Source organism: Oreochromis aureus, linkage group 23 (assembly GCF_013358895.1).
Source record: "Oreochromis aureus strain Israel breed Guangdong linkage group 23, ZZ_aureus, whole genome shotgun sequence".
NCBI classification, from domain to species: Eukaryota; Metazoa; Chordata; class Actinopteri; order Cichliformes; family Cichlidae; genus Oreochromis; species Oreochromis aureus.
In genome coordinates, this window is record NC_052963.1 from 44529800 (window position 1) to 44549472 (window position 19673).

Below are 19673 nucleotides of genomic sequence, written 5' to 3' on the forward strand. Positions count from 1 at the left end.
AAACGGATTCATTTTTCTCCGTTTTACATCCAAACACTAAAATCTGAAAGAAAAGCTGCAACAGGTCACGTCTTCAGCCATCCTCAGTCCCCTGCGCGAAAAGCAGAAGAGCAGGTTGATCCATGGATTTTTAAATAAACTAGCAACAGTCCACTGACTAATTCAGAGCACATCTCCTGTCTCCTCTTCTCTGCTGACCACCTACCAGCAGAGCAACCTAGAGCGTGCGTTAAGAGCACGAAGGGAAAAGAACTTTGACATTTTCCATGCCAACAAAACAAGCTGACTGTCTCTGAGAGGGGAAAGAAAAATCCGCCTCGTCTGCAGCAGGATAGTAGGTAAAGGAAGCGTCTCGTCTTTCCCCCGCAGTGTGAGAGCAGGAGGAGTGAACTGTGTCTCCTAATGCGACAGGATCAACACTAATAACCTCTGTCCAACCTATGCAGTTTGCGAGGTGTGAATATAGTTAACAAATCGGGTGCTGATAGGAAAGAAAGACAGGGAAAACACGAGTCACGGGTGGAATAAATAATGTCAGCATGTAATGGAAACAGTTATTCGGCGGCATTGCCTCAATCTCCAAGAGATTATGTATAACCATACATCAAGCATTAGGTAAACGCCTGTAAACGACTTATTCCAAAGGCAAATATTTGATACAGCCATAAGTCATAACACACACGGATTAATGGTTTCAGTGAAAATGTGCGCAACAGCCTTTTTAAAACACTAATGTTCACTGTAGGATCACTCCGGCTCTTTATAGGTCGGCTGGTCAGCTTCTATCTGAACAGAGGCCACGCTGTCATATTTGTTTTGACTTTTGTTGTTCACCCTCCTCGGTTCACACCTCAGGGAGAGCAACCCGGATGCTGCTCACGCATCAGATCAGGCGAGGAGTAAACACCTGTTGTTAAATACACTCAGGAGTACAGCAGCGAGCTTCTTTGGCTAATTACAGGGTTCAAAACCCACTATTGCGAGTCACGTAGTGAGGGCGAGTCACGCTGCTGTGTGCTCGCTGGAAATCACCGCATCTACTCCCACAAGGATGATGACACGTTTTCAGAATGAAGGGATAAAATCTTTATATAGTGGCACAAACTTTAATGTGGAACAAGGAATAATGAGAGTCAGCTTATAAAGTTAATCCTGGGATGATTTTGTGTTTATTTTTCGGTCAACAAATCTTGCACAAAACCAGCAATTAATCGATTCAACAAACTAGTTTTGTCTCTTTTGGGCCCATTGTTACTATCTCTCTCTCTCTCTCTCTCTCTCTCTCTCTCTCTCTCCATACATACATATATATATATACAGATAAAAAAACCACCCAGCACGCCCCTACGGGCGGTTTTTATCCTTCAAGCTCGGGTCCTCTACCAGAGGCCTGGGAGCTTGAGGGTCCTGCGCAGTATCTTAGCTGTTCCCAGGACTGCGCTCTTCTGGACAGAGATCTCCGATGTTGTTCCCGGGATCTGCTGGAGCCACTCGCCTAGCTTGGGAGTCACCGCACCTAGTGCTCCGATTACCACGGGGACCACCGTTACCTTCACCCTCCACATCCTCTCGAGCTCTTCTCTGAGCCCTTGGTATTTCTCCAGCTTCTCGTGTTCCTTCTTCCTGATATTGCTGTCATTCGGAACCGCTACATCTATCACTACAGCCGTCTTCTCCTGTTTGTCTACCACCACTATGTCCGGTTGGTTAGCCACCACCATTTTGTCCGTCTGCATCTGGAAGTCCCACAGGATCTTAGCTCGGTCATTCTCCATCACCCTTGGGGGCATCTCCCATTTTGACCTCGGGACTTCCAGGTTATACTCGGCACAGATGTTCCTGTACACTATGCCGGCCACTTGGTTATGGCGTTCCATGTATGCCTTGCCTGCTAGCATCTTGCACCCTGCTGTTATGTGCTGGATTGTCTCTGGGGCATCTTTACACAGCCTGCACCTGGGGTCTTGCCTGGTGTGATAGACCCCAGCCTCTATGGATCTTGTACTCAGAGCTTGTTCTTGTGCTGCCATGATTAGTGCCTCTGTGCTGTCTTTCAGTCCAGCTTTGTCCAGCCACTGGTAGGATTTCTGGATATCAGCCACCTCCTCTATCTGCCGGTGGTACATACCGTGCAGGGGCCTGTCCTTCCATGATGGTTCCTCGCCTTCCTCCTCTTTCTTGGGTTTCTGCTGCCTGAGGTATTCACTGAGCACGCTGTCAGTTGGGGCCGTCTTCGTGATGTATTTGTGGATGTTTCTTGTCTCATCCTGGACTGTGGTGCTGACACTCACCAGTCCCCGGCCCCTTCCTTCCGCTTAGCGTACAACCTCAGGGTGCTGGACTTGGGGTGAAACCCTCCATGCATGGTAAGGAGCTTTCTTGTCTTGATGTCAGTGGCTTCTATCTCCTCCCTTGGCCAGCCTATTACCCCAGCAGGGTACCTGATCACGGGCAGGGCGAGGTGTTGATGGCCCGGATCTTGTTCTTACCGTTCAGCTGACTCCTCAGGACTTGCCTGACCCGCTGCAGGTACTTGGTGGTTGCAGCTTTCCTAGCGGCATCTTCATGGTTCCCATTCGCCATGCGGGATCCCCAGGTACTTGTAACTGTCCTCTATGTCTGCAATGTTGCCTTCTGGTAGTTCAATCCCCTCAGTTCTGACTACCTTCCCTCTCTTTGTTACCATCCGACTACACTTCTCCAGTCCGAATGACATTCCAATGTCATTCGGACATATATATATATATATATATATATATATATATATATATATATATATATATATATATATATATATATATATATATATATATATATATATATATATACACACACACACACAAAAAAAACCACCCAGCACGCCCCTTCAAGCTCGGGTCCTCTATCAGAGGCCTGGGAGCTTGAGGGTCCTGTGCAGTATCTTAGCTGTTCCCAGGACTGCGCTCTTCTGGACAGAGATCTCCGATGTTGTTCCCGGGATCTGCTGGAGCCACTCGCCTAGCTTGGGAGTCACCGCACCTAGTGCTCCGATTACCACCACGGGACCACCGTTACCTTCACCCTCCACATCCTCTCGAGCTCTTCTCTGAGCCCTTGGTATTTCTCCAGCTTCTCGTGTTCCTTCTTCCTGATATTGCTGTCATTTGGAACCGCTACATCGATCACTACGGCCGTCTTCTTCTGTTTGTCTACCACCACTATGTCCGGTTGGTTAGCCACCACCATTTTGTCCGTCTGCATCTGGAAGTCCCACAGGGTCTTAGCTCGGTCATTCTCCATCACCCTTGGGGGCATCTCCCATTTTGACCTCGGGACTTCCAGGTTATACTCGGCACAGATGTTCCTGTACACTATGCCGGCCACTTGGTTATGGCGTTCCATGTATGCCTTGCCTGCTAGCATCTTGCACCCTGCTGTTATGTGCTGGATTGTCTCTGGGGCATCTTTACACAGCCTGCACCTGGGGTCTTGCCTGGTGTGATAGACCCCAGCCTCTATGGATCTTGTACTCAGAGCTTGTTCTTGTGCTGCCATGATTAGTGCCTCTGTGCTGTCTTTCAGTCCAGCTTTGTCCAGCCACTGGTAGGATTTCTGGATACCAGCCACCTCCTCTATCTGCCGGTGGTACATACCGTGCAGGGGCCTGTCCTTCCATGATGGTTCTTCGTCTCCCTCCTCTTTCTTGGGTTTCTGCTGCCTGAGGTATTCACTGAGCACGCTGTCAGTTGGGGCCATCTTCGTGATGTATTCGTGGATGTTTCTTGTCTCATCCTGGACTGTGGTGCTGACACTCACCAGTCCCCGGCCCCCTTCCTTCCGCTTAGCGTACAGCCTCAGGGTGCTGGACTTGGGGTGAAACCCTCCATGCATGGTAAGGAGCTTTCTTGTCTTGATGTCAGTGGCTTCTATCTCCTCCCTTGGCCAGCCTATTACCCCAGCAGGGTACCTGATCCCGGGCAGGGCGTAGGTGTTGATGGCCCGGATCTTGTTCTTACCGTTCAGCTGACTCCTCAGGACTTGCCTGACCCTCTGCAGGTACTTGGTGGTTGCAGCTTTCCTAGCGGCATCTTCATGGTTCCCATTCGCTTGCGGGATCCCCAGGTACTTGTAACTGTCCTCTATGTCTGCAATGTTGCCTTCTGGTACTTCGATCCCCTCAGTTCTGACTACCTTCCCTCTCTTTGTTATCATCCGACTACACTTCTCCAGCCCGAATGACATCCCGATATCATTGCTGTATATCCTGGTAGTGTGGATCAGTGAATCGATGTCTCGTTCACTCTTGGCATACAGCTTGATGTCATCCATGTACAGGAGGTGGCTGACAACCGCTCCGTTCCGTAGTCGGTATCCGTAGCCACTCTTGTTAATGATCTCACTGAGGGGGTTCAGGCCTATGCAGAACAGCAGTGGGGACAGAGCATCTCCTTGGTAGATCGCGCACTTGATGGTGACTTGTGCTATAGGCTTGGAGTTGGCCTCTAGTGTTGTACGCCACATCCCCATTGAGTTCCTGATGAAGGCTCTTAGGGTCCTGTTGATCTTGTACAGTTCTAGGCATTCCAGGATCCAGCTGTGGGGCATTGAGTCATAGGCCTTCTTGTAATCAATCCAGGCAGTGCACAGGTTGGTCAGTCTGGTCTTGCAGTCTCGGCTGACTGTTCTGTCTACCAGTAGCTGGTGTAGATATAGATATATATATATATATATATATATATATATATATATATATATATATATATATATATATATATATATATATATATATATATATATATATCTATACATACATATAGGCCTGGGAGCTTGAGGGTCCTGCGCAGTATCTTAGCTGTTCCCAGGACTGCGCTCATGTACATACATATATATACATACATATATACATACACATGTACACACACAGTCTGTTTCAACTGTTTTGTTGAAGAAATGTGTTTGTGCGATTGTTTTCACCTTTCAGCTACAGGCGCCCTGTTGCATTTCCCTCTACATGCTAATTTTTTCCCCTCCTCTTGTTAAAAAAAACAAACAGATAAATAAATAATGAGCAACTGCACTGGATGACATTTCCATCATCATAAAAAAGCTGGACACTTCTACTTTGCAAATCCTGCATGTATCAGTCTCACACACATCAGCGTGCTTTAAATAGGCTACTCATTATCACACCAAATGTTAATTAATTTACAGCTGAAAATAGCCCCTAACCACTGTCTTAGACTACAGTATGCACTGGATTTAGGAAATTAATAAAAAATGGATATTTGTTGACTGCTTTTTAGAGCTTTAAAATAGCCACAGACAGGCAAGAATGTCAAAGTACCAAGATGAGGATTGACATATTAGTAGTTTGGAGATTTGTAACTATAGGGACAAATGTTCAAATAAAAACAGCCTCGTCTTTGATGGGCTGGTAATGAGACTCTAAACAGCCCCTGCCCAAAAATATATGAACTCATATGTATAACTTCAGCCTTAAAAGGTGTTATCTAACGGTACATTTGAGGGAGTTAACGCAAAAATGAAATCCACCGGCTATCATCACATCATTTTTCTAACTGACACAGAGAGAGAGAGTAAACGGATGATGATGGAAACAGAAGACAAAGAAAAGAGGAACCACAGGGGAGAGTTAACCACGACACCGGCACTGATGGGGCTTTTGTAATGGTGCTATGACGAAGGCAGTGATCAATGGTGTGTGGCTTCCAACTCATTAGTGCTCCAACACATTATAGGCGTTAAAAATAGAACGCACAAGAGGCAAAAATATCTGACATTTAAGCTGAAAAGACGCCTCGAATTTCCCCATAACAGTCCATTGGAGTGATGAGCCAAAACTATTTGGGGAAGAAAAGAAAAAAATGGAGCGTAGCTGTTTTCTTAATTTATTTATTTCTAACAACTAATTGTCTGACACAAATGCTACTTCTGCCACTTCCTCTGTGCACCGCTAAGCGAGTGATACCATTACATTGTTTCTGCCGGAGTGTGCAGCAGCAGCAGCAGTCACAGCTTTCTTAGCTGAGAGGTGAGGGGTGAATTATGGTAATTAGGTGTTAGCGGCAGGGATGATTAGAGGGAAGGGTGACGGCTCCTTCCTGGAAAAGACAGCAAGCAAAAGGTTAGTTTCTTTGTTTAACATGTTGCTTTCAGTTCAGTTTCTCTCTAACGAAAAAACAAACAAACAATAAACTTTTAGCTGTAAACTTACTTTGTTGACTCAAGTCAGATGAAACAGTCCCTTCAGCTCTGATGAGGGCATGACGCAAAACTAAAAGAACTACAGTGAGGACTTGGTGGGGTTCATTTCCTTTTTTTTTGGTCAATGGTGCATGGTGCTGACCTAGGAACAGTAAATCTTCTCTGGACAAAAAACGAACGAGGGTCTTGATTGATTTCATTGATTTTGAGCTGCTGGAAAGCATTCTGACTGGATTTCTAAAAATCCATCTAGCTGGTGTTTATCTTTTCTGTTCAGAAGGAAATGTTAGTATCATTTTAACTGAATTTCTAATCAGCTATCAAGTTGGCAGTTGGGGCTGCTGTAAATCAGAAGGTATATAATCGGACTTTTGGTGGTTCGATGTCCGGATGCTCCAGTCCCCTTGCCAAAGTATCCTTAGGCAAGATACTGAACCCCAAGTAGTCTCCCATACATCCCCTGGAGTGTGAATGTTAATTAATGTGTGTGAATGTTAAGCAGAAAGCACTTAGGCATAGGGAAAAAAGTGCTTGAATGGGTGTGATGGGTGAATGTGGTACAAAGCGCTTTGAGTGCTCAAGTAAAGTAGAAAGCACTATATAAGAACCAGTCCACTTTCCATTTGCAGTCATGAACGTACATTTTATGTAATAAAGGCTGTTTTAATGGTTCTTCGAGCACACAGTTGTCAATTTATATAAATTAACTGCTGGATTATCCATGTTTTTCCAGACTGTGTGAACAGTCCTAGGAGGGATTTTCTGATCATTATTATTTTGTATTGGAGAAGTTAAAAGAGAAATAAACATCATATTGGAGGACATGGTAATTACATCTATCAGTAAAAGGTTTGGGAATAAAAATTAAAACATTGATAATAAAATGTTATTATTTCTAAATATTATTTCAAATGCAGATATAAAGTGTGTGTGGCAATGCTCTGATCAGATGTGCCAGCTCAAAACAAACTCAGTATTAATGTGTCCAAAGATTTTCAAATGTTTTAATGATTTTCATTGCATTTCTTTTGCAGCTACAAATGAGTCTCATAAAAGCTACTTTGGCCGCTCCCTTACTCACAAGCGGTCGCCACAGCAGGCAGCGCCGCATGTTTGAGTTGGCAGATTTTTTACGCCGGATGCCCTTCCTGACGCAACCCCAAAGGGATTTGTGTCTCCTCCCGGGATCAAACCGGGGCTGTTTCACTCATTAGGCAAATGTGTAAACCACTACACAGTCTTAAAGTCGATTTTGGCTTCTCAAATAATTACATAAATCAGTTAATGATCTTTCTTACAGGGACGCCAGAAGCTCATTTAGAAGTTTATGGGAGACCTTAACTAATAATCTGTAAAAGCCAAATTTCCTGCTTCCTGTATTAACAAAAGCAGATTCAAACCTGCCCCCCTACGCTTTACCATGATAACAGTATTACTGAAGGGAAATATTCTAGACAACAGGCATCTACTTTGGCATTGTAGACATGTTGGTAATGTTGGAAAGTCTAAAGGAGTGTAGCTTGCAGAAAATCTACATCAGGAACACGGCCATGACAGCAGGTTGACAGTCTCTGCTCCCGTAATGGGACTTGGTGCCACAGAATGAGTTGTGAACAAAGATTTAGGTTCAAAAATAGAAGTGTGAACGGAGATACCTGGCAGGCATCTATCTGAAACCTGGACATTATTGTTTCTCTTCTCCTAACAGGTTTGTAACTTACCCTACTCACCGAGCACACGCATGAACAAACATGTATTCATGCACACACGTTCATTTGACACTTTTAGTCCGTCATTGCTCAGCAACATATTTCCACAAAGCTCCCATGTGTTGAATTCAGGTTGCTTAACCCACTTTCTGTCATGAACGTGAACTAATTTCATGATACAGTGCTCCATTTAAGCCAGACAGTATCCATCCATACAAACACAGAAATAAACTGAATCTAAAAAAAGGAAAAATGCCCAAAGGATGAACTTTCTACCCTACGACTTTTCCTCAACAAATAATGACAAAGATTGTGGTTTTGATAGATTGATTTTTTTAAAACTCAGTCCAAATGTGACTTGGAGCAGAGCAGTAAGAAGATAACACATTTATGAGGCAGTACTGTCTGTGCTCTGCAAAAATATCTAGGAAGGCTGGGACAGCTTCAGTGCCATGGTGTGCTAAGTCAGCAAGGACATAAAGCTCACACGCGCTCTTCAAAACAGAATTACGAGACAGAAATGAGACATAAATTAATATAGCATAACGTGTAACAAGAAAAAAGGTCCCCAGTGTGGCACAAAAAAGACTTTGGGGCATAAAATGTTCCCGATTCTCAACTCAAAGCTAAAACTTTAACACTAAATAGTATATAGCAGCCACTTTATTAGACACATCTGTTCAACGGGTCATTAACACAAATGTCCAATCAGCCAATCACATGGCAGCAACTCAGTGCATTTAGACATATAGACATGTTTCAGACGAAGCGCTAAAGATCAAACTGAATGAGAAGAAGATCTCACTGAGGAAGAAAGGTAAAAAAGAAAAGTGACTCTGAATGTGGAACGAGTTGTTGTTGGTTGGGTGAAATTTTCAAAACCATCTCCAGGGTTTACAGATCTGAAAACAAGTAAAGATCCAGTTCTCTGGGTGTCTTGTTGATGTTGGAGGAGAATGGACGGACCTGTTAGGTTTATATTGTGGATTGTCATTTGTGCTTAGAAATATATAACCATATATTCTTAGAGGTGTATAATTGATTGCATATTGATAGGATGTGTGATCCTTAACAGTCTGCAAAGACTCTGTGTGCATCCCAGAGCACTCTGGCATACACACACATCCTGGGGTCATGAGAGAGGTCATGCCTTCTTTTTATTGTTTTATGGTATAGTAAACACATCTATGTCTGTTTTAGTATAAGTGCCTCTTGTTTAGATGTCCAGCAGATTTAGGGGAGTCGTTCACAGGGTCACATCTTGACCACACACACACACACACACACACACACACACACACACACACACACACACACACACACACACACACACAGACAAGGTACTCTTTGTTTACATGTATACCTATGTAAGATGTCATTTGTTAATGAACCTATGCATATTCATGTAGCCACAATAAAAGGAGTGCTACAGGGAACCTGGCTGAGAGTCTGACGAAGGTCAAGTGGGCGGAACGACACTCGGCTCCAGTCGGGTCTCCCTCGTGCACGAGTAACACAAAGTACTTTGGTGACTTGCGTCTTGCTTTTGCTGTTGTAGTAGAATTGTCTCGTTCCAGCAGTGGGTCTGTGCTAGACAAACCATCAGACCGCTCTGAGGAAGGCAACAGTAACTTAAATAATCACTCATTACAACCAAGACATGCAGAAGAGAATCTCTGCACGCACAACACATTAAGCCTTAAAGCAGATGGGCCACAGCAGCAAAAGACTCTGTTCAACTGAGAACAGAAAAATGGCCGCTGGTCTGATGAGTCTCGATTTCTGTTGCAACATCCAGATGGTAGGGTCAGAATTTAGCCCAGACAACATGACAGCATGGCTGGACCACCAACGGTCAGCTACGTTCACTCGAGTACATCTACAGAACATCATCAAGGACTCTTCTCATGCACCATCTTTTCAATCTGCTGCCGTCTGGAAGGTGCTGCAGATCAATAAGGGCCCATCCCTGCTCACTACAGAAAAGCTTCCATCCAAATGCCATTAAAACAATGAACTGTATCTCATAATTGTATCTCTATTCTACTCTAATGCTGTGAGCAACACTTTCTTAGAATACTTTGAGCCTCTTAGTACCAACTGAGCATAATTTAAAAGCCACGGCCTATCTGTGTGTTGACGCTGAGCATTTATGACCACAGCATATCGATCTTTGATGACACACCACATCACAAAGCTCAGATCAACTAAAACTGGTTTCTTGAATAGTTACCCGATCTCAATCCATTAGAACACCCCCGTGGGACGTTGTGGAACAAGAGATTTGCATCACGGATGTGCAGCTCACAAATCTGAATTGTCAATATGGACCAAAATCTCTGAGGAATGTCTCCAGCACCTTGTTGAAGAATTAAGACAGTTCTGAAAGCAAAAGGGGATCCGACTCTGTACCAACGTGGTGTAAATAAAAGGTTGCTGCTGAATGCAGGATAGTAGAGTTCCATCATAGAAAGAAAATGTTTAAATAGAGGTTTACTTAAAGCTTTGAGATGCTCCATAGAAAGAATAAAAAAATCCATAAAGACATTTTAAAACAAAAAAATAAACAACAACAAATCAGAAAGGAAATAAACAGGCTAAGATGGGCTAATCAATTCATAAAAGCCTCGCAACAGAAGAATGTTTTAAAATACATTTAAGAGACAGTCAATAAGAGGCTGATTTTAACAGGCAAACCTCCAAAGTTTAGGAGTCTAATGTGAAAGGCCTGGTCCCATTTGTTTACTAGGAATAAGCAGTGGTGTATCCTTCGTAAATTAGACTCCTATAAATGACTTGTATGCACTAGATTTTTATTTAGGTGTCTATTTTTTCATCTTTAGTTACACTTTATTGCAAAACACAGCCCAGTATGTGAACTCTGAGGAAAAAAAGAAACGAAGAATTAATCACTGGCTAAATGAGAAGTATTTTAATTGGAGCGGTGTAAGTGCTGGAAGCTAATGCAGCAGATTACACACATTATTTACTCTGTGTGTGTGTGTGTGTGTGTGTGTGTGTGTGTGTGTGTGTGTGTGTGTGTGTGTGTGTGTGTGTGTGTGTGTGTGCGCGTGCGTGTGCGTGCGTGTGCGTGCGCGTGCGTGTGCATGACAGAGAGAGACAGAAACGTAATTTAAGGAATCCGAGTGTGAGTCAGAGTTGTCAGCACAGTTTCATCAGTGTGGAGAGCGCAGCTGATGACAGCCATGGGAGGGGCTTTATTGTGCAGGTATTAGAGAGCAGATCAAAACACACCCAGGCAATACCATCATAACATGTCACCAGAGTTTCATAATTGTTTTTCTATTTTACTCCATTACTCCACTCCATTATCACACTGCTGGAAGTAGACACTTCACTTTATAAACCTCAGTCCGCAGCATACAGCCAAGTATTTTCAACAGCTTTGATTGAACATAACAGCCTTGGGTCTTTGAGGAGATAAAGTTTTGCCGCTCTAGGCGAACCCCTGTATGATGATGTCACATGCTGCATCGTCCTACATCCTGGGATGCAAACAAAAGTGGCCTTATTCATATCGGCTGGGCCTAATTTGAGAAACATTTAGTTACCACAATAGCACAGCTGTTCTTCCTGCAGTCACACATTAAGGCATCAGCACCATATTACCTCACACATCATCAGCTCGCCTCAGTGCTTTAAATCTTTATAGTAGTCCTGCTGTTTATTACAGAGCATGGAAATGTCACGGGGGCGTGCCATCAACACACACACACACACACACACACACACACACACACACACACACACACACACACACACACACACACACACACACACACACACACACACACACACACACACACACACACACACACACACTACAAAAGATCGAAGAAATATCTCTGTGTGCTTGCAATTTGCTTGAAAATGAAATTTGCAAACTGCCTAACATTATGTGAACTTTTAAATGGATCCAGCTTTTGCTGTAATTAATGATTCAAACTATACACAGAAATACCTTCTGCTGAGCCTTTTTGGGCTGTGCAAGCCTGCAGTCATGTCACTGGGCTTAAGGCATTCCTGCGAAAACTAACTACATCCTATGATTCTTCTTCTTTTTACGATACGACTTTATCTCTTAGATTGTTGTGGAGGAATTTTGGTTATTAGTTTATGCATTTCACGGCCACCGGCTTAGAGGGAGTTTAGATCTAGACTTATGCGTGCTTGTGACCGTTCACCTGTTCCCCAACTTTGCCCAAGCTTTAACTGTTGCACAAATGTCTGCAAATCCTAGAATACGTTTGTATACAGAGGAGTTTATGGTCAACTCAGTGCATGTGAAGTGTCCCAGTCCTGTGAGTCCTGTCATCACCCCACCACCACCATGCTTGACAGGTGGTATGAGGCGTTTGGTTGCTGCACATTATGGCCAAACATCTTTTTGTTCCAAAAGTCTTGTTCTGTTTTTCAAGAACAAATTTAAAAAGCTAAACCACGCTGTCATGTTCTTTACAGAGAGAAGAGGTTTTCATCTCCTTAAGTCTTTTTCTAATCGTACTGTCATGAATTTTAACATTTATCATGTTAATTGAAGGCTGAGTGTGAGATGGAGCTCTTTTTTTATTTTATTTCTTTGAGTATTGAACAGTCTGACCTTGGGGAGAATTTGCTGGGACCTCCTGTGAAGATTGCATCAACATACACCTGAATGCTCCAGACCAGCAAACTGCAAAATCCTCAGCAGCCTCCTTGTAAAAATACAATATGTATTCAACATTACCTGAGTGAGGCAGCACAACATCACATTTAATTTCAAGTTGAGGATTAATGAGCACAGAGCCATGAATCCCTGTCTACTCTTTGTTTGACGCTCTAACACAGTCAGATATTGTCTTCATTTATTTGGAGCTACTGCTCTCTCCTTCTCAGCGTATGTCTCCAAAGAATACTGGCTGATTAAAATTTTCCCCTTTTCCCCACCACAGCCTCCTCTTGTATTGGTGTAAACTTGTTTCTGCACTTTAGAGTAAGAAAACAAACAGAACCAACAATTACAAACCTTTGCATTCCCTTCTTCTAATCACACGATCTCACCTAAAACTCTAACAAACTGGGGGTGCATGCAAGATTTAAGTAAATTAGATGCAACATATTCTGATTAAACTAACGCAAAAAATAGTGAAGTGAGGACATTTGCAGTATCAGTAATGCAAGCAGTGAGTGGATGTGTTTCATCTGTGCTGTGGAAGAGACTAGCATGGACCAGCTTTTATAGCCTGAAGTCTCAGGTGAGCTGAGTTACACGATGAATCTCTCCTTGCAGCCTGTTGGCTTCCAAGAGGATCAATGTTGATACAGTAGAAAACCTACAAACTACTTTACATTATGTACACAGTAGTGTGTTTGCCTGTGGCAACAAAATGCACCAATAAATGATATTAAACATGCGAAAACACGGAGAAAGTTGAGGGTTAGTGTGTTATCACCAGCTGCTTAAACTGTTTCTACATCTTGTGAGTTTGTCTGTGTCATCGTTGCAACATGCAGTCCTGCACACGATGGACCATCACGTATACGAGACCATAACAAAATGATAACACAGAGTTTTGGAATTAACCGCAGAAAACACAAAACATTTCATTCACACAGTCTAACAAGCTAATTAATATAAATATAACTGTACTGCCAAGTATAATTTCTGAGAGTTTTCACAGTTTCACATGCAGCACAGCAGCTGTGTGGGGTTAATGATATAATATTTCTGAGTACAAGACTTTAATGCTAAAAGTGTCAAAAGTGTTCACGTTCAACAGCTTAAATATCAAACACTCCAATCTCCAAGAACCACACGTGAACCAGTGAAGTTTCCCGGGAATAGCAGCTGTGCTGGGTCAGCGTGTTATCGCCCAGAGCCCAGATTTCAACGCGACAAAGAAAAGCTCAGGTCAAACACAGACGAACCAACAGACGACAAAGCCCAACCTATTGATGTGTTGAGATGAAGGGACCAGGGGACTGGACTATATTTAGCTTCATTGAGATGGTAATGGCTGAAACATGAGAGGACTTGTGTGTGAAGCTGGCTGTGTGTTAATCACGAGCAGTAGAGGAACCATCATTTGAACGTCTGGGCTTTACATTGGGAAAAGAGTTTGTTTTTAATCATGGAAACAGGAATAATTACAAGTGGGTTTGGAAGATCAGTAGTCATCCATCTGTAATAACACACAACGGAAATAGCAGCAGTGCTGTTTCTTTCCGGGCCTCGTTCAGCGCCCAGAGGAAATCTGATGAAACACATTTACCCTGTGGCACATTCTTCTTTCTTTCTCTCTTACCAACCTCTATCTCTGCAGCTGTCTTAACCTCTCTCCCCCTCTTTCTCCAGCCAAGATTTCTGCCTTCCACTGTTGTATTCCTCCACTTGTTTCCTAGCAACTGAACTGACATGCCCCCTATTCTCAGCCCAGCAAATCTGTTGTTGCAACCCTAGATTTTATGGAACAGCCCATATAAATCATCATTCCCCACGGGGAGCCGAGTTATGTTCGATGTGTCTCGGAGAACGACTCTGCCTAGGCGTGCTGTTAACCTGGTTTCAACATGTACTGCGAGTTTCGAGTGCTTGAAGCAACAGTTGGGAAGCATGTTTTAGGTGTTTTTAGACATTAGTTGAACCCTGCCGTTTCCAGTAGATGTCTGCTGTCACATGTCACAACCAAAGAAAGTTCAAATAAAAGCCCCGCAATGCAGTGTTTGACACCAGCACTGCCTGAATGATAAATGTATTATTCACATCATACAATATACATTTTTGAAGCCCATCTGGGATTAATCCTTGCATGTCAACACATTTTATAGTAAATTTGAATACAACTATGTATAGTTTTAGCATTAATATGACGCAATGTCGTACAATGTTTGCTCTGATGACAAGGAAAATGTGGAAAACTGTAGAATCTAGATGAATAATTTATTTTTTGGAGGGCATCATTATGCTGCAAACTGGAGAACAAATTGTCCAAGGAAAACTCAATGTCACTGTAGGTTCATCAAACTGTTTCAATCAATAAGTGAAGCCCTCAAATGAAACGCAGGTGAAATTTTAGGCTCATGTCTAATATATCTAATAAAAGACAATATTAAAATCCCTATGCATATGTGTCCTAATATTACCAAGCTGCTCCATGAATGCTAAAATCTGTTGCATGTTGCATAACTTTTCCTTTGGATAAAGTCAAAAGCCCTGTTGGAAAACAAGATAGCTGGGTAGCAACCGCCATCTAGTGGCAAACACGGGTACTACATTATTTAATAGAACAGATAATGACCCTTATAACAAAATCCACAGGTTTTTTTTCTATATCATGTTGTGTATGATATATTTTTATTATATATTTCTTATTTGTTTTTGTATCCCATTTGATACATTGTTGTTAACAAAAAGTTTCCAAAAACGACCAATGTTAATTTTAGACAAAAAAACAGTTTAGTCCATAACATTTTGAAATTATGGCAAGTATTGATCATGCTGATGAGATCGAGGTCTCAGAAACTCATGTATCAAAAATGATACAAAGGGCATTAAATTGAATTTCAATCTGTTTGGATAATTTAAAAAATGGGGCAGGGGGGCTGATTTGCACCACACAGTAAAAATGGACAGAGAAAGTCAGCAGGACAGGGTGACATTTAGGAATAAATGTGCTTGCATGGCTGTGTGGATAACCTGGTCATTATCTTTAACCAAATTTAAGGAGGTTTACTTTGCTGACGAGGCTTTTAGAGTTCAAGATTTCTATTTAAATCATCCCCAGTGCCTTGTACAATATCCAATAAACCAAAAAATGACCTTATATAATTCCTTGTGAAACCAGAACTTTTCCCCTGCATCCCCTTCATTTTGTTATTTGAATGGAGTTGCAGGCAATAGTTGGCAAGAGGGCTTTTTTAATCCAATAATATGCAATGAAAATTGGACAAAGTCTTGTCCTGCCCTCCCAAGGGACATTAAAAAAAGAAATAAAGAAAAAACACGTTATGATCGGCAATGTCTAAAGAGTTTATTTAATCTAAAATAAACTAATTGTTTAATTAACATTTTATTGTATTAAGTCATTATTAATTTACATGTAATTAACTAAACTATCTAAAACTGCTTGTTGGTTATAAAAATGTAAATGCGATTTCCTTTAATCATGCACCGTTAGCAATATGAGCCTTTTCTCTGAAAGCAAAATTATCCAAATGGATACAGAAGCCATGTTTCTTTATGGGAATTGCAGAACAAAACAGAACAAGAACTATAAAATGTCATTTATTCAGAACACATTAGTCTGTTTGTTTTACACAACAAGGCTTTAGAGATATTTCTTGGTGTAAATAAGTAAAAACCCTAAATAAAAAAATCCTGATGGAATTTAGTGAAAAAGAAGCAGATCTTGAACTAATAAAAAAAAATCTATAAATAAAAAATTTGCAGTGACTGTTCAGCGCTGCGACCATTTACTCTTTAAATTAAACCATTAAACATATATCCATATATCCACCAAACGTAAAATTAGAGTAAATGAAAAGAGTGTTTATTATCAAAGCGGCAGCTCCACAGATCAATACTGTCAACAGGCGGCTGTAAATTTACCACAGAGGTGCACAAGAGCTGGCTGGTTATCAGCAGATGGCCTGTAGGCTGGTGGAAGGTGGTGCACCACTGAGGCCCAAGTATAGGTTGGTATGCAATGTGCATGAGTGATGGAGGGAAAGGAAAGGAAAGGAAAGGAAAAGGAAAGGAAAAGCTGCAGTGAAAATTAGGCCATGTGATAACTGTGTTTAAATCACTCTGATTAGACAAACTGGGGGAGCAGCTGCAGAACTCGTAGTCTTGATTTTTTTACTCCACATGAAAGTACATCCCCACATCATTACCTAATCCCTTCTTAAGTGGCAGCTGCTCTGGTCTGGAAAACATACTGTGCAGACAAGCTTGACTGAGGCTGCAGTGAATCACAAAGACCGTGGATCATGAAGGCCCTCTGGTGGGATGCACGACGCTAATTTAACACACAGGATAAATTGAAACTTTGGCTTGAGATGAAAAATATGGAACGATGATTCATCAGTTCTGTGTGTTTGTAGACTCCATCACTGCTCGTCTTCATCAGTGTTTAACTATGCGGAGGGGTTTCAAGGTGTCATATTAAACCTAACAAGAGCTCCAAATGTGTGATCTCTCAGCTTCTTGTTTGCATTTTATCTCCATGTGAAAAATCTATTTTAATTATCGCTCCTCTCTTGTGAATGCCTACAGAATGATTCAGAAACCCCTTTAATGACAAATGTTCACTTCACAGGCAGCACACGATCCATTTGTCTCATGAATGCATGCATGAGTCTGACTGTACAGCGAGCGGTTCTCCAGTTCTCTAGAGCTCCAGTAGGGGTCACAGTCATGACGCTGAAATCACAGTTTGCACCTCAGGTGGATATTGATGATGATTCAGTTTGCTTACCCAGCATCCTTCACCCCATTTGTTAGAACTAGTCCCTCCTGGAGCAACATAAGTCATGCTGCTGCAACAACTGAGCACTCTCTAGTTTTGTGAGGAACTGGATGTGATGAATATCTCTCATATACACACACACAGGTTTGGCCTGATATACTTGCCTCAAACAAAAGCTAATGGCAGAATATTGATGCTGACCACATACTAGCCAGCCCGACACTGAATTGTAATCTCAAAACATGGGCCAAAAAGGCAATTTACAGCCAAGGCTCCTACTAAGCCTATTTGGTTTGAAAGCACCAGCGGCTGAAAGAAATCCCACAGCACTACAAAGGCGTTATTTGCTCCAATAAGCTAACAGCATTGAACTCTCAGAGCACATCACAATCATCTTTGATATTTAAATCTAAAGCTTTGAATGAATGAGCAGGGAGTGAATTCGAGGTCTGTGACAGGGCTCACATTCATCCCCCCTCAGGGTGTTATCACTTTAATGTTCAAAGACACGTGTGACAGCTACAGTGTCAAACACACTGGCGTTCCAATGACGACGACACATTTTTAGTCCTCCATTTGCAAAGACTCAAAAGTAATTGGACAACTGACTGACAGGCAATTTAATGGCTGGACGAGGCCTGCTCCCTTGTTACTTCATGACAAATGAAGCAGATAAAAGAGTTGGACCTGATTCCAGACATCTCAGTGCAAGTGAGGAAGGCCAACATTAGGCTGAAAAAACCCAAAATAAATCCATCAGAGGCATAGCAAAAAGTTTACAAGAATGAATGCACCGGTCAAAAGCTCTGAAAGAGCACATAAGACAACTAACGTGGATGATCGCAGAATTCTTTCCTTAACCTTTAAAACCTGAACCATAAAATAACTGCCAGAAATCTTTAATTTTGTACATTTTATATATATATACACATCTTCTTCCATATGTTAATACTGTCCATATGTATATAGCACTGCAGAACTGTACCCCCCCCCCCCAGCATGTTTACACTGAGTAGGAGATGCTCTGTATCTCATTGTACAACTGTATAGTGACAATAAAGGCATTCTATTCTATTCTATTCTATAATGGAGTATTTGTTGAACCTTTACACAATATATATCAAATTTTAATCTGCATATATAAGGGTTTTAATTTGTATCACATTTGCTACATAAGCCATATTTTTGCATTTTAGTCATTAAAAACGTGTCATGCAATTTACATCATTGTTTGAGGGTAAAGCAAAGTCACGCTGATGATGTAGAAGTCTCAAAAACTCACAAAAACACATCAAATACGATACGCTGGGCTTTAAAGGGTTAATTAAGAAAAAAACGTTCAAAGTATCTAATCAAGTCAAGAAAATGTTCGAGGAGGTCGGTGTTCCACTGTCAAACGCTAACCTCAGGAGATGCCTTCATGAATGGAAACAGGGTTTACGACAAGGTGCCAGTTTGCCAGAAAACGTCTAAAAACAGATGAAACAAAGATGAATTTGTACCAGAATGATGAGAAGAAGAAACTATGGAGACCTTGATGGAGGTAATGTTATGGCATGGAAATGTACGGCAGCCACTGGCATTTACTGCTGATCCAGCCAAATGCTGCAAAACTGATTAGACAGCGTTTCATTCTGCAAATAGATAATGAACCAAAGGACACTGCAAGAGTTTCTCAAGGCAAATGAGTGGGATTTTCTTCAACTGTCATGTCAGTCGCCTGATTTTAACCCAGAAGAGCAGCTTTTCAGTTACTGAGGACAAAAGAGACCCAACAGCAACTGAAAATATCTCAAGGGAGGAAACTTAGTCTTTGGTGATGTCTGTGGCTTCTAGACGTCATGCAGTCATTGGCTGCATTGCCATCCAAGTATTAAAAAATCCTTATTTAATTTTATGGTAGCCTCTGAAAATGTGTTAAACCCCTTAAATTAAAGCTAAACATCTACACTTAATTGACTGACTCAAAATCCACTGTAAAGAGACTTTTTTTTTTTTTAATTGCCTTTGTCCAAAAAGTTATGGATCTAATTGTAGACATAGATAAAATAGAGAAACATGAAGGATCATTCTACCTTATTAAAACAATAAAACCTTTGGAAAAGATGAATTAAAATCTATATTTTGCTGTTTTCTAAACGTGGAGTTCATACAGTTGTGTCTGGAATAAATTATTTAATATGATTTTTTTACAACCCCAAAGTCAACAGGGACGCTCATTCCAACCAAACTTAATTACATAAGCGTGTTTTATTTGTCTCTGTGCAAGTTCATACCCGTTGATAGGTTGATG

General features: G+C 41.8%; 1 protein-coding gene across 6 annotated transcripts in view; it reads right to left on the reverse strand.

Moving 5' to 3' along the window:
- LOC116323155 (voltage-dependent R-type calcium channel subunit alpha-1E) overlaps nt 1–19673 on the reverse strand; it is a 118829-nt gene that overhangs the window by 68550 nt on the left and 30606 nt on the right. The gene's annotated exons all lie outside the window — the stretch shown is intronic.